This window comes from Mercenaria mercenaria, chromosome 7, assembly GCF_021730395.1.
Source record: "Mercenaria mercenaria strain notata chromosome 7, MADL_Memer_1, whole genome shotgun sequence".
Classification (NCBI taxonomy): domain Eukaryota; kingdom Metazoa; phylum Mollusca; class Bivalvia; order Venerida; family Veneridae; genus Mercenaria; species Mercenaria mercenaria.
The window spans coordinates 14,595,326-14,607,155 of record NC_069367.1 but is presented as its reverse complement, the minus strand read 5'-3'; positions in this window follow the sequence as shown (position 1 = coordinate 14,607,155).

The following is an 11,830-nucleotide window of genomic DNA, read 5'->3' as shown; positions in this document are numbered from 1 at the left end:
ACATTTGTATGTATATAGTTATCTCTTTAGCACCTAAGTATCATATTTATGAAATAGTCTCGCGCAAAAGAATAATTTTATGTTTATTTTTAAATCATATTGATTATTGATTTCAAAATGATTTTGTCTTTAAATACAATTCTTGCGTTTATTATACATTCATATTGCACATTCTAAATGTTGCTTATTTCCGTGTTGAGATATGGACCAAAACATGTATCCGCGTTATAATCAATACATACTCAGATGATAATTCATATTTGATACAGCGAAAGTGCTTGTTAATGAAGAAGGAAGAGTCGTGATAATTCTCAGGACTATCCAACAAAGCTAATATAAAGGAACGGCTTACTAAATTATTCAAAGTTTACATCGATTGTAATACTTCAAGTAAAGATAGGAAGAGAGATATGTAAATTGGAGAGAAACAAAAACATGTCTCTTACAAAAATCTTGTAGGGACTTTGAAGATATTTGTCAACGAGTAAAATGAACCCCATATCTGAAATTGATTTTATGATAATACTTGAAACAATTATACGTGCACACATCTTTATTATAATATTTAATCACAGTTAGATGAATAAAAGACTGTAACGTTGTACATTTTAAGTGTTTGTTTTTGCCCAGGCTCTTTCTAGGTATTCTATTCGTTAAGCCATGATTTCCGGTACAAAAATGATCTAAAATATAAATTTAGTAGTAACTTCTTTTCCTTATATTTTCCTTGAGTAGTAAAACTGCACGGAAGTGTCATATAGCGGCAATTAAGGTGACAGGATGAGATGCAAGATTTTGAAATTACAACATTAAAGGGAGGCAAACCACTGTGAAAAAAATGTGATTAACCTGCCCCCCCCCCCCCCCCCCCCCGCACCGACACACACTTTTTCCATAAAAGCAATGAAACAGATTGAATATGAGTTTGTTTTATTGTTTTGTGTAGCAATCCAATATATCTTGACATGCAAAACTGACGAAAAATAAAGATTGTTTAAATTAGACAGATATTTTTCATTGTTGTGTGTAATTAGCTTAGAAACAAGATCTATCAAACGAGACAAACAGTGCGACATCCTGATGTGCTTGTTTTTGCATTAAATGTCAAATCTTTATTGTAATCAGTAATTGTTATTTTCGTTTCGTTTCATTAGACGGTGTATTATTTCTTCGGTGTATACGTTCAATAGAGTCAGCAATCGTTATTTTCTTTTCGTTTTATTGGCAATATGTAATTTGTACAGAGAACATGACAGTAAAGTTAGTAATCATTATTTTCGTTATGATTCATTGTCAATTTTTGTTTGTTCTATATATATGTCAATAAAGTAACATTTCGTTATTTTCGTTTTGTTTCATTGACAATGTGGTATTCGCCAACAGAATGTAGCAAGCCTGTTATACAAAACGCAGAGGTCGAACTAAACATATGTACAAAGCCATCCACGACGCTTGCAACAGTTCGTTGTCACAAAGACTATGTATCTAATAGGACAACTTATGCGAGCAATGTCATCACAGAAGAAACAATCAGATGTGACAAATCAGGGACTTGGACCCCTAACATCGGTTGTGTTGTCATTAACAGTAAATACAGTCCGTGTCTGATAACTTCGGAGTGACGTCACGTTTGTTTATGTTTTCTGGACTTATAAAACTAACAAAATAGGTAAAGCAGCTTACATTAACAATAATATTGGGTATATTTTATTGCAACACGTCTGATCGTCCCGGTAGCTCAGTGGTAAGCATTGATGTTTGAAATGTCGAATTTTGCGGGCAGTAGGTTCGAATCGAGGTGGGTTTTTTTTTCTTGCTAAATGCATACTACAAAATGTTCTGAAGGTTATTTCAAGCATCATCATTTTTCCATATTTCAGTTTGTTATTTATACCGTAGTGCTGTATTACTGCATTTTGAATATTTTCAATTGTCTTTGAAAAAGAAAATGTAATTAAAACATACATAAAAAACAAAAAGATTTAAAAGTAAAAATCACGGTGGGATTCGAACCAAGGCGGCAATGGAAATGAAAAGAATCGCACATGTAAGGCTAACGCTCTACGGCCGGTAATGAAGTATTTCGACCCCCATAGAATAACGACCCCCCCGGTCATTATTCTATAGAAAATGTGACTCCTTTCCTGTAAAATATTGACTCCCCTTATAAAAAACTGACTCCCTTTGAAAACTCTATAGAATAACGACCCCGGTCATTATTCTATAGAAAAACTGACCCCTCCAAGTAAAATACTGACTCCCTAAAGATGACTCCCTTCGAATCTCATAGAATAATGACCCCGGTTATTATTCTATAGAAAAAGTGACTACTTCCATGTAAAATACTCACTGCCGAAATTACTACATTCGAACTCTCATACAATATCGATTCCCGGACATTATTCTATTTAAAAAAGTTACTCTTTCCGTGTAAAACACCGGCTTCTAAAAAGACTTTCGATGATAATATCTATTAAAAAGTGATCCCCACCAAACCTAACGGACAATTTTACTAGATCTACAACTCTAATACCCTCCATTGCCAATAGTTAACATTTTGATTGTACTACTACTACTGGTGCCGCTACTTCTATTGCTATTACTACATGTACTTCTTCTTCTTCTACTACTATTACTACTACTTCTACTACTACTACTACAACTGCTACTACTGATACTACTATACCTGCTTCCTCTAATACGTCTTGTACATCTACCTCTTCTTCTCCTGCTGCTGTTGTTGCTGTCACTTATTCCTCTGCTGCTGCTGCTACTGCAATTGCCGCTACCACTGCCACTACTACTACTACTACTACTACTTTCTATTGTTGCCGCTACCGTACTTTACTGCCACTGCTAAGTATTGCAACTTCTATTAATACTAAGTTTTATGCAATCAGTTTCTTGTGCAGTTTTCTTCTGAAGAATTACTTCATACCGAAGATTGCACGGATTATTGACACTGGTGTGTTTTGTGAACGTTTGTGAATTGTTATTTTCCTGAAAAAAAATGTATACACCAAGATACAGCGTCTAGAAATAGAATCCCTTTTCCCGTTGCGGAATGCTCTGATTCTGTGTCAAGTGGTGGTATCTGGGGCTAATGGTCAAACGTAAGGACGGACGGATGGACGGACAAGGGCAAATCTATATGCCCCCCTCCCCCGAGTGGGGGCATAAAATGTAGCAATTAGGCCTTAGATACATGAGTTATCACTAAATTTGACCAAATGACTGGGGGTCGTTTTTTTACGGGAGTCAATATTCTTCGTGAGGTTCAGTTTACTTCACGTGGGGGAGTCATAGTACTATGATCTGGAGGTCATAATACTATGACCGGGGGTCACTTTTTCTATAGAATAATGACCGGGGGGTCATTATTGTATGGGGGTCGAAATACTTCATTACACGGTACTAATCTTCTACTTCAAAGTAAGCGTTCCAGTTAGTAGTATAATATAAAAGTGTGTACTTAGATAATGATAATTGTCGATTACCCTCCTGACTTTGACTCGTCCAAATAGTCACTCCGAAGTTATCAGACACGGACTGTAATTTTGCCCGTGTTTTATATTTGGAAAAATGAACAATTACAAAACAGTTTCTTTGTAAGAAACGAATTTAAGGCCTTTAGTGATGGTACCTAAATATCCAAAGTGAATTTGATATTTGTTTCTGTTGAATACCTTAAAGAGAATTCCTATAGTTTTTTTCCTTTCATAGAATTTTTTTAGATTCACATATATGATAGGAAAATTTGTGCTGAAAACAATGAACAAATAAAAACAATAGGTCACCAGGCTTGTTTTTGTGAAAAATTGTTTTGAACACACCCACTGTTGCTAACACTGCCAGCGATTTTTCAACATTTTCATAATTTTCTGCTTTTTTATAAATACCAACCAAAATATACATCCAGGCAGCACAATACGGTTTTTTCTTTTTACAGATTTTATTATATACTTATTTGATATCATAGTCATATTTGTAATACTCTATCCTTACAAATGAAAAAAAATATTGTTTCATATTTACTTTTGTGAACTTTTTTCAATGAAAAATACCCATAGTGAAGAATATATTTTTTTAAAATTTGATTTTTTTTTTCATAGATTTTTTTCTTTTTCTTCTTGTGTATAGATAATTGTATTGTGAAAATAAAAATGGCTAAAAATGTATGGGTCACCAGGCTAAATTTTATGTTAAGACCGCTAGAATACAACACATGTTCGGACGGAAATGGCGCGAACCTGGCCAAATTGATTACATGTATGTCTGCTAAAAGTTAAAAAAAAGTTTTAAAAATTCTTTATTCTTTCTATAAGTGAATACTAAATAATCTGAAAGGTGATATTGTCTGATCAGTACTAAGTCAATTATCTTATATTATACGAACAACACTGTCTTTGTACTAAAATGCGATGTGAAAACACAACCACAAAAATAGCAAGATACCTGTCAGGCATGATACTTGTCAATACAACATAAACCAGTATCAACATTTGATTACTGATATAACTTATCAAAAATGTTATTTCATTCAAAATTCCTCATATTTAAGATTGTCTGTAACATGTTTCAACAAATGTTTACTTCAGTTCAGTTTTCCATAGAAAGTGTCGGCTGCGCAGAAAGATGCGCATAAAAACTATAGGAATTCCCTTTAATACCTCGATTTTATAATAGTTTTTAGCTTTAATGTTTCGATCCAAACAATAAAAGTTTTTACTTGGGAAAGTGAAGCAATACTCTTCTGGGACTATTTGGTTACCTGGGCAAAGTATTTATAAATCAATATTTAATTTTCAAACAAAGAGAGAAATTATATTAGATATTGCTGAAAATTAATTATTTAGTAGGAAAGAAAACATATTTTAAAAGGAGGAAATGTATATAGACATCAATAAAAATCGTTTTCCAGGAAAATTAAGGGCTCAAAATATATGGCAAAAATCAAAGCAATATAAACATGTATATTCTAATTGATGGTCAAACAAATTCGTACAAAAAGTGTGTCTTAAGAAGTTATTCCACTTTTTATGACACATATCATGTGTTCGAGGCGTTTGGAATCGCATTTACTTTACAGAAATGCAGTTACAGAAACTTCTGTTAGTGCAAGACAATTGTTTCCCGCGTTAACCGAATAGTGTTATGTTAAAATCTTGATGTCGTGAAAAGAAAGCGATATGTGCGTTAATTTTGATCTTTATTTCTTGGTTTTGGTTTTGAAACTGAGTCTTTGGTACCATCTCTAACGTTTGTAAATGACATAAATTTGTTCTTTAGCATAAATAAACGGAAAATATTGCAGTCACTGAACGTTTTAACGCGACTTGCCCGTCAACATTGTGTTATTGTAAGTAAAAGAAAACTGAAAAAGACGAGCATTAAGTTATAAGATTTGAAAACGCATACTTTTGGTAATCGGGTTATACTTAATCTTTCCTTCAAAATACTTAAGTTTTTGAAACTTTCATTTAGAAAAGGTCATATCGAAACTCAGGTTTGAGATTTTATTTTACTCATGCGCAAATAACATTTTGGTGTAATCAAACAGTTAAATATCTTAAATGGGAAACTTAGCTCTAAATTACAATTGAATAAATCACCAAATAAATTTCACTTTAATAGTTTTGTTGAAGGCTCGAACGTTTCAATTTTATAAATTTTGCACTTTGACTTTTTCCCCATAAAGTGACAATTTGGATTTTGAAAAAAGAACCCGTAAAACATCAGAACAAATCATTTGTCATCATTGTTTACATGTTTAGCAAATGAGGTGTTTTAAAGTCTGAAAATGTTAATTATTATCGAATTAAATAAAATTAACTTACGTTGTACACACCAAAGAAAATCCTATGTATTCTTAATGTAAAGAGAGACCTAACACAGGTTAAAAATCTGAAGTTTTGATGTGTTTTCTAAAATGTCTTTTCTAAGTAAGGTTTTGTCCATTTCTTTCATTTTTTTTTGTAAAGGGTTAGTATACAAATCCAGACGTAAATTTCAAAATAAAATGTCCTGATAATATTTATTGAATTTGGCACAATTGTTCAGCATGGGAAGATAATAAATGTGAACTGTGATAAATGTTACTTATTGTATTATGAGAAAAAGAGCAAAAAATATTCAGACAGAACAACAACCTAAATATTAACCAAATTATTGGCCTAGTAAACATTTGCGAATTAGGTCTATGTGGACTGTGGACACCTAAGGCGATAGATTTTTCAAGGGGACCGTCTCAACATAATTTTATCATATTATGCACGGTAGGAAAAAGAGTTTATAACGACAATACGGTTTAGGTTACTACATCATTATTAATTTATGCGGGAGGTGATATAAATTCGGATGTGTCTGTTCTTTTGCTCTACTTTTTTCGAAAAATGGTAGAGCTATTGCACTCGCTCCGACGTCTGCGTCGCCGTTGGTTAATGTTTTGATTAAGTCAAATATCTCTGTTACTATCAAAGCTATTGACTTGAATCTTATAACAGTTATTTACTTTCAAAGTCTACACCAGGAGAAATAATCTCCATTACTCTGAATTGAATTGTAATAGAATTATGACCCTTTAAACTTACAATATATGGTTAAAATATTTGATAAAGTCAAATATCCCAGTTACTATCAAAGTTATTGACTTGAAACGTAAAACAGTTATTTATTTTCGTAGTATACACCAGAAAAAAAAAAACAATCTCTAATTTGAATTTTGACTGAATTGTGCCCCCTTTTCATTTAGATTTTTTGTTAAAAGTTTTGATAAAGTCAAATATCTCTGTTATTTTTAAAACTTCTGACATGAAACTTATCAAAGTCCACATGCGGAGAATTAATCCCCTTTACTCTGATTTGAATTTTGACAGTAGTTATGTTCCGTTTTTACTTGGAACATTTTTACTGGCAAAGCTCTAATTCAGAGCCAAGCACTGAGAAAAGTCGAGCGCGCTGTCTTACGGACAGCTCTTGTTCTGTGTTTCTGTCCATCTGGGAGAAGTTATGTAACACATATCGCCAAAAGTATTGAAGCGACCCATGCGCTCTGCACGTCTGCACGTCGTCTCAGTGTGGCAAAAAATTGTACCAAGTTTCTTTAAAATCCTTTAAGCAGTTCAAGAGTTACACATCGCACTCCAAATAAAGTTATATGACCTTTGACCCCTAAGTGTGACATTGACCTTGTAGTTAGCCATGCAAAACATGCGGTCTGCACGTCGTCTCGATGAGATGGACATTTGTGCAAAGTTTCTTTAAGATCCCTCAAACAGATCAAGAGTTACAGAGCGGACACGAAACAAAGTCATATAACCTTGGCACCTTAGTGTGACCTAGACCTTAAAGCGAGCCACCTGGTGCTCTGCAGGTCGTCTTGATGTGGAGAACATTTGTATCAAGTTTGTTTTAAATCCTTTAAGGGGTTCAGTTATAGAGTGGAGTCGACACGAAATTGCTAACGGATAGACGGATACACAGACAGACAGACGGTCAGAAGAACACCTGTTTTATCCCAAAATATGTCCCTCGGGCGTATAATAAAACAGAGGAATAGAGACGCAAGCTATTACGTTTTCTACAGTTTTCACAATGATTTACCTATTGACCTACATTTTGATCCCAGCTGACCCAGTTTAGATTGTTTTATGTCGGACGACGACGACGACGACGATGGAATACGGATACAATACGATCAGACTAGCTCATCTTTTTTTACTTTGTCGCAGATGCGCAACTTACAATATTAAAGACATTTCAGGAAATACTTTTTGCGATATGTGTAACAAAACATTTCTTTGGTTAACAGACGGACGGAAAGACAAATCCAAATCTTATCATGTACACTGAAATAATAAGCCAGACCTTACCATCATTATAGGAATGTTTTCCTACCAAACATAAATTAAAATTATCATGTTGAGACTGTCCCCTTGAAAAATCGATCATCTTAGGTGTTCACAGTCCACGTAGACTTAATTCGAAAATGTGTATTATAAAGTAATTTACAGTTATATCATTGAATGAATTCTCTTGATCTGTTTCTTGAGTTGGCGGGGTGTAGTGTTTAACTGTAAGTTTTCAAGTAATCTTTCTACTGCTTCACGTTACCATAGCAAATGAAGAATTATGTTCTGTAAGAAATACTTACACATCCTAATAAACTTTTATAAAAGAAGCGTTAAACAATCAAAGTTATAGAGGGTATTTGTTTGTTTTAGTGTCAAATCGAAATATATTTTACCGAGTGAACACCATAATTTACATTTTCAAAATATCGCATTATAATATAAAAAATAATGTGATATTTTGAAAATATAAGTTATGGTGTTCAAGACAGAAATATATTTCGACCTTATACCGAATAAAACAAATTGTCTACGTATTTAATGCAGTTTTAATGGTTTTAACCAAATTATATCATGCTTGTTCGCACAACGTCACGTGCATCGCTTCATGACGTCATAATGTCGTGACGTCAAGGTATCTTTGTAGAAAAAACTGTAAATAGTTCCATTAGTGAGTGTTTCCTGATTTATATTTCATCGTGATAGAATGTAAACGTTTATGATTCTGTTATTATTTATACACATTTATACATTTACTGAAGAATATTTCGATAGTAATTTTCTATCATATTTCACATTCAAAAGTAAGAGAATAAATCTATATTCTTTATAGACATCCAAAATGTTGCCAAGGATAAACCAGCACATCAGAGCTCAACATATCAAAATAGAAATGCAAATTTGGCTACAGATGGTATACGGAACTCACTATACTCACTGTGTACTCACACTGATGTATTTTGTGGAGGACACAGCATGGTTGGAGGTTGACCTATTACAAGCATACTCTATCCGGCGGCTAAAGATTTTAAACAGAGACAGATGTAAATCATTTTTCTTACAGCGGATTAATTTAGTCAATTAATTTAGTAAAAACAAAAGGGCCAAGATGGCCCTAGGTCGTTCACCTGAGAAACACAGCATAATAGTGTAAACATGTTTCATAGTGATTTCATGGAAACAAATATTCTAGCCAATTTTCATTAGGATTGGACCAAAAACGTAGTCTCTTGAGTTTAAACAAGTATTTTCTTTGATATGACCTAGTGACCTAGTTTTTGACCCCAGATAAACCATTATCAAACTTGACCTAGATTTTATCAAGACAATCATTCTGACCAAATTTCATGAAGATCAATTGAAAAATACAGCCTCTATCGCATACACAAGGTTTTTCTTTGATTTAACCTAGTGACCTAGTTTTGGACCTCAGATAACCCATATTCAAACTAGAACTAGACTTTATCAACGCAATTATTCTGACATAATTTCAAGAAGATCAATTGAAAGTACAGCCTCTATCGCATACACAATGTTTTACTTTGATCTGACCTAGTTTTTAATCCCAGATAACCAATTTTCAAACTTGGCCTAAATTTTATCAGGTAATCATTCTGACCAAATTTTGTGAAGATCAACTGAAAAATACAGCCTCTATCGCATACACAAGCTAACTGTTGGCAGACGACAGACAGACGCCGGACGCTGGACATTGAACGATCACAAATAACTCACCTGAGCATTGCTCAGCATTGCGTCGTAGTACTTTTTCTCACTTTTGTTATCGATACGTATTATATGATGCCCTTTCCTATATTGATATAGAGGAAAGATCAAGTTAAAATTCAAAGGAGAAAACTAAAACAGAGTATTGACATGTGATGAGATATTTTATCATGCCATTACTTTAACAACTGACTGATAAAGCCCGTCTGGGAAAGCAGCCATTCTCAGGTCAGTGACTCTTGCATGTGAATCTTTATTCGAAGTTCAGTTGCAAGACGGATACCTATTCTCACCAAGCAAACGTTAGGCATGACTTAAATACACACGCCATGACGCCGCTTGGCAGAAAAAAATAGGCATTACTTTTCCTCGACGATTTTATTCAAGATGCAATTTTCGTTGATGTAAGTGCAGAGAACTAAAATCCTGAATAAACGCTTTTACATGAGTCATTTTCCGTTTTTCTACGAGCGTTTCCGTTATAAGAACTTTTTGTGGTAATTGCAAATACGGTAGGCATACGCTATACATTAGTGGCATGGTCTCACATACCTAGCAAGAGAGTTTATAAAAAATAATTGCGTAAATATGTCTTTTAGCAGTAATTCTCAAAAACAAGATGGCGTTGTTTTGAAAAAAAATCAAAAAGAAGTCCGGGAAAACATCATAATTTATTCTACTTCTACGTTTTGCCCTTTATTTCGCATGAAGGTGGGATAAAAGTTGTTAATAAATTTTAGCATGATAAAAAGAATAGCAGGTGACTGTCTTGTGAAAAAGGGATTTCTCAGACACGTTAGATATGGTCCTGGAAGGAGCTCGGCTAGTTAGACGAGTCAGGCCTCGTTCCTTCAATGACCATATCTAGCCTCGTTTGAGAAACCCTTTCAGTAACCTGTTATTCTCTATATGAATTTTGGCCGAACAATTAACACAGACTTGTCATTAGACATATTAATTTTTAGCCATACAATTAAAAGAGTTAACATTTATTTAAAGATCTGATACTTTTGAATACTTTTCTTACAGATTTTTTGAAATATTGAAATGTTATAAAAACTTTCAAATTTTTTATTAAACGTCTTGTAAGGATTTGGTGAAACTCTGTTAGAGTTTTAACAAATGGTAACGGACATTTTAACAGTTATCATAAAATCAGTATTTTGATATTGTCGCATCTCTCCAGTATACGAAATTTTCAAACAATTTCGCTAAGTAGCCATTTTGGTTTATCCTATGATCGATATAAAAATTGGCTGCGTCCTCCCGACCGACCGTCCGTCCGTCCATCTGTCTGTCCGTCACAGTTTGTGTCCGGTCCATTCCTCTGCTATCTATGAAGGGATTTAAAAATAACTTGGCACAAATGTTTCCTATAATAAGGCAATATGTCGCCTGCAAGACCTACACCCCTAGCTTCAAGGTCAATGTCACACTTAGAAGTCAAATGTTAACAAAGGATTTTATAGTTAATTGTCAAGAATGTTCTCCATAACGTGAAGATATGTCATGCTTATGACACCGGCAATTCGCTTAGAGGTCAAGGTCACATTTGAAGGTCAAATGTTCAGAGCATCAGTTTCCTATCCGGTCCATAACTTAATCATTCGTCAAAGCATTTTAAAATCATTTGGGAAAAATGTTCCCCATAGTGAGACAACGTGTCGCATACAAGACCGAGGCGTCTATCTCAAAAGTCAAGGTCACTTTTAGAGGTCAACGAAAATAGGTCTGTTCCAGGTCTGGTCGATAACTTCTTTTATCGATGGATATTCAAGTAACATGGCACAAACATTTCTCAGGACAGTGTGACTATTCCATAACTGAACTCCTTTGGAAGTAATCACTGAATCAACAAAGCCGCCAACCTGGGGTTAAAGAATTCAAACACAGAACACTAGCGTTCCATTACAGAATTTTGCTTTAAATTTCGTATGTAAATCCCTAAATTGTTTTCTGTCGTATAAGTTGCTCAAAGAATGCAGTAGCATTCCAAGTAGATTCATACGCTTGATGAGATCTGATCTTCAAATGTTTTGTCTCTTTTAACAAGTTTTTTTGTTAGGTTTGACGCTGCACGGACAGCTTTATATGTCATTTGGCGACTTTTCAGCTTTGATTGTGGAGGAAGATCACAGATGTTCCTCCGTACATTATTTCATTATTGGCGGGCAACTGGGTAGAACCACCAACCTTCCGTAAGCCAGCTAGATTGCTTCCTCACCTCAACGCTCGAACCCACATCGGTCAGGGGC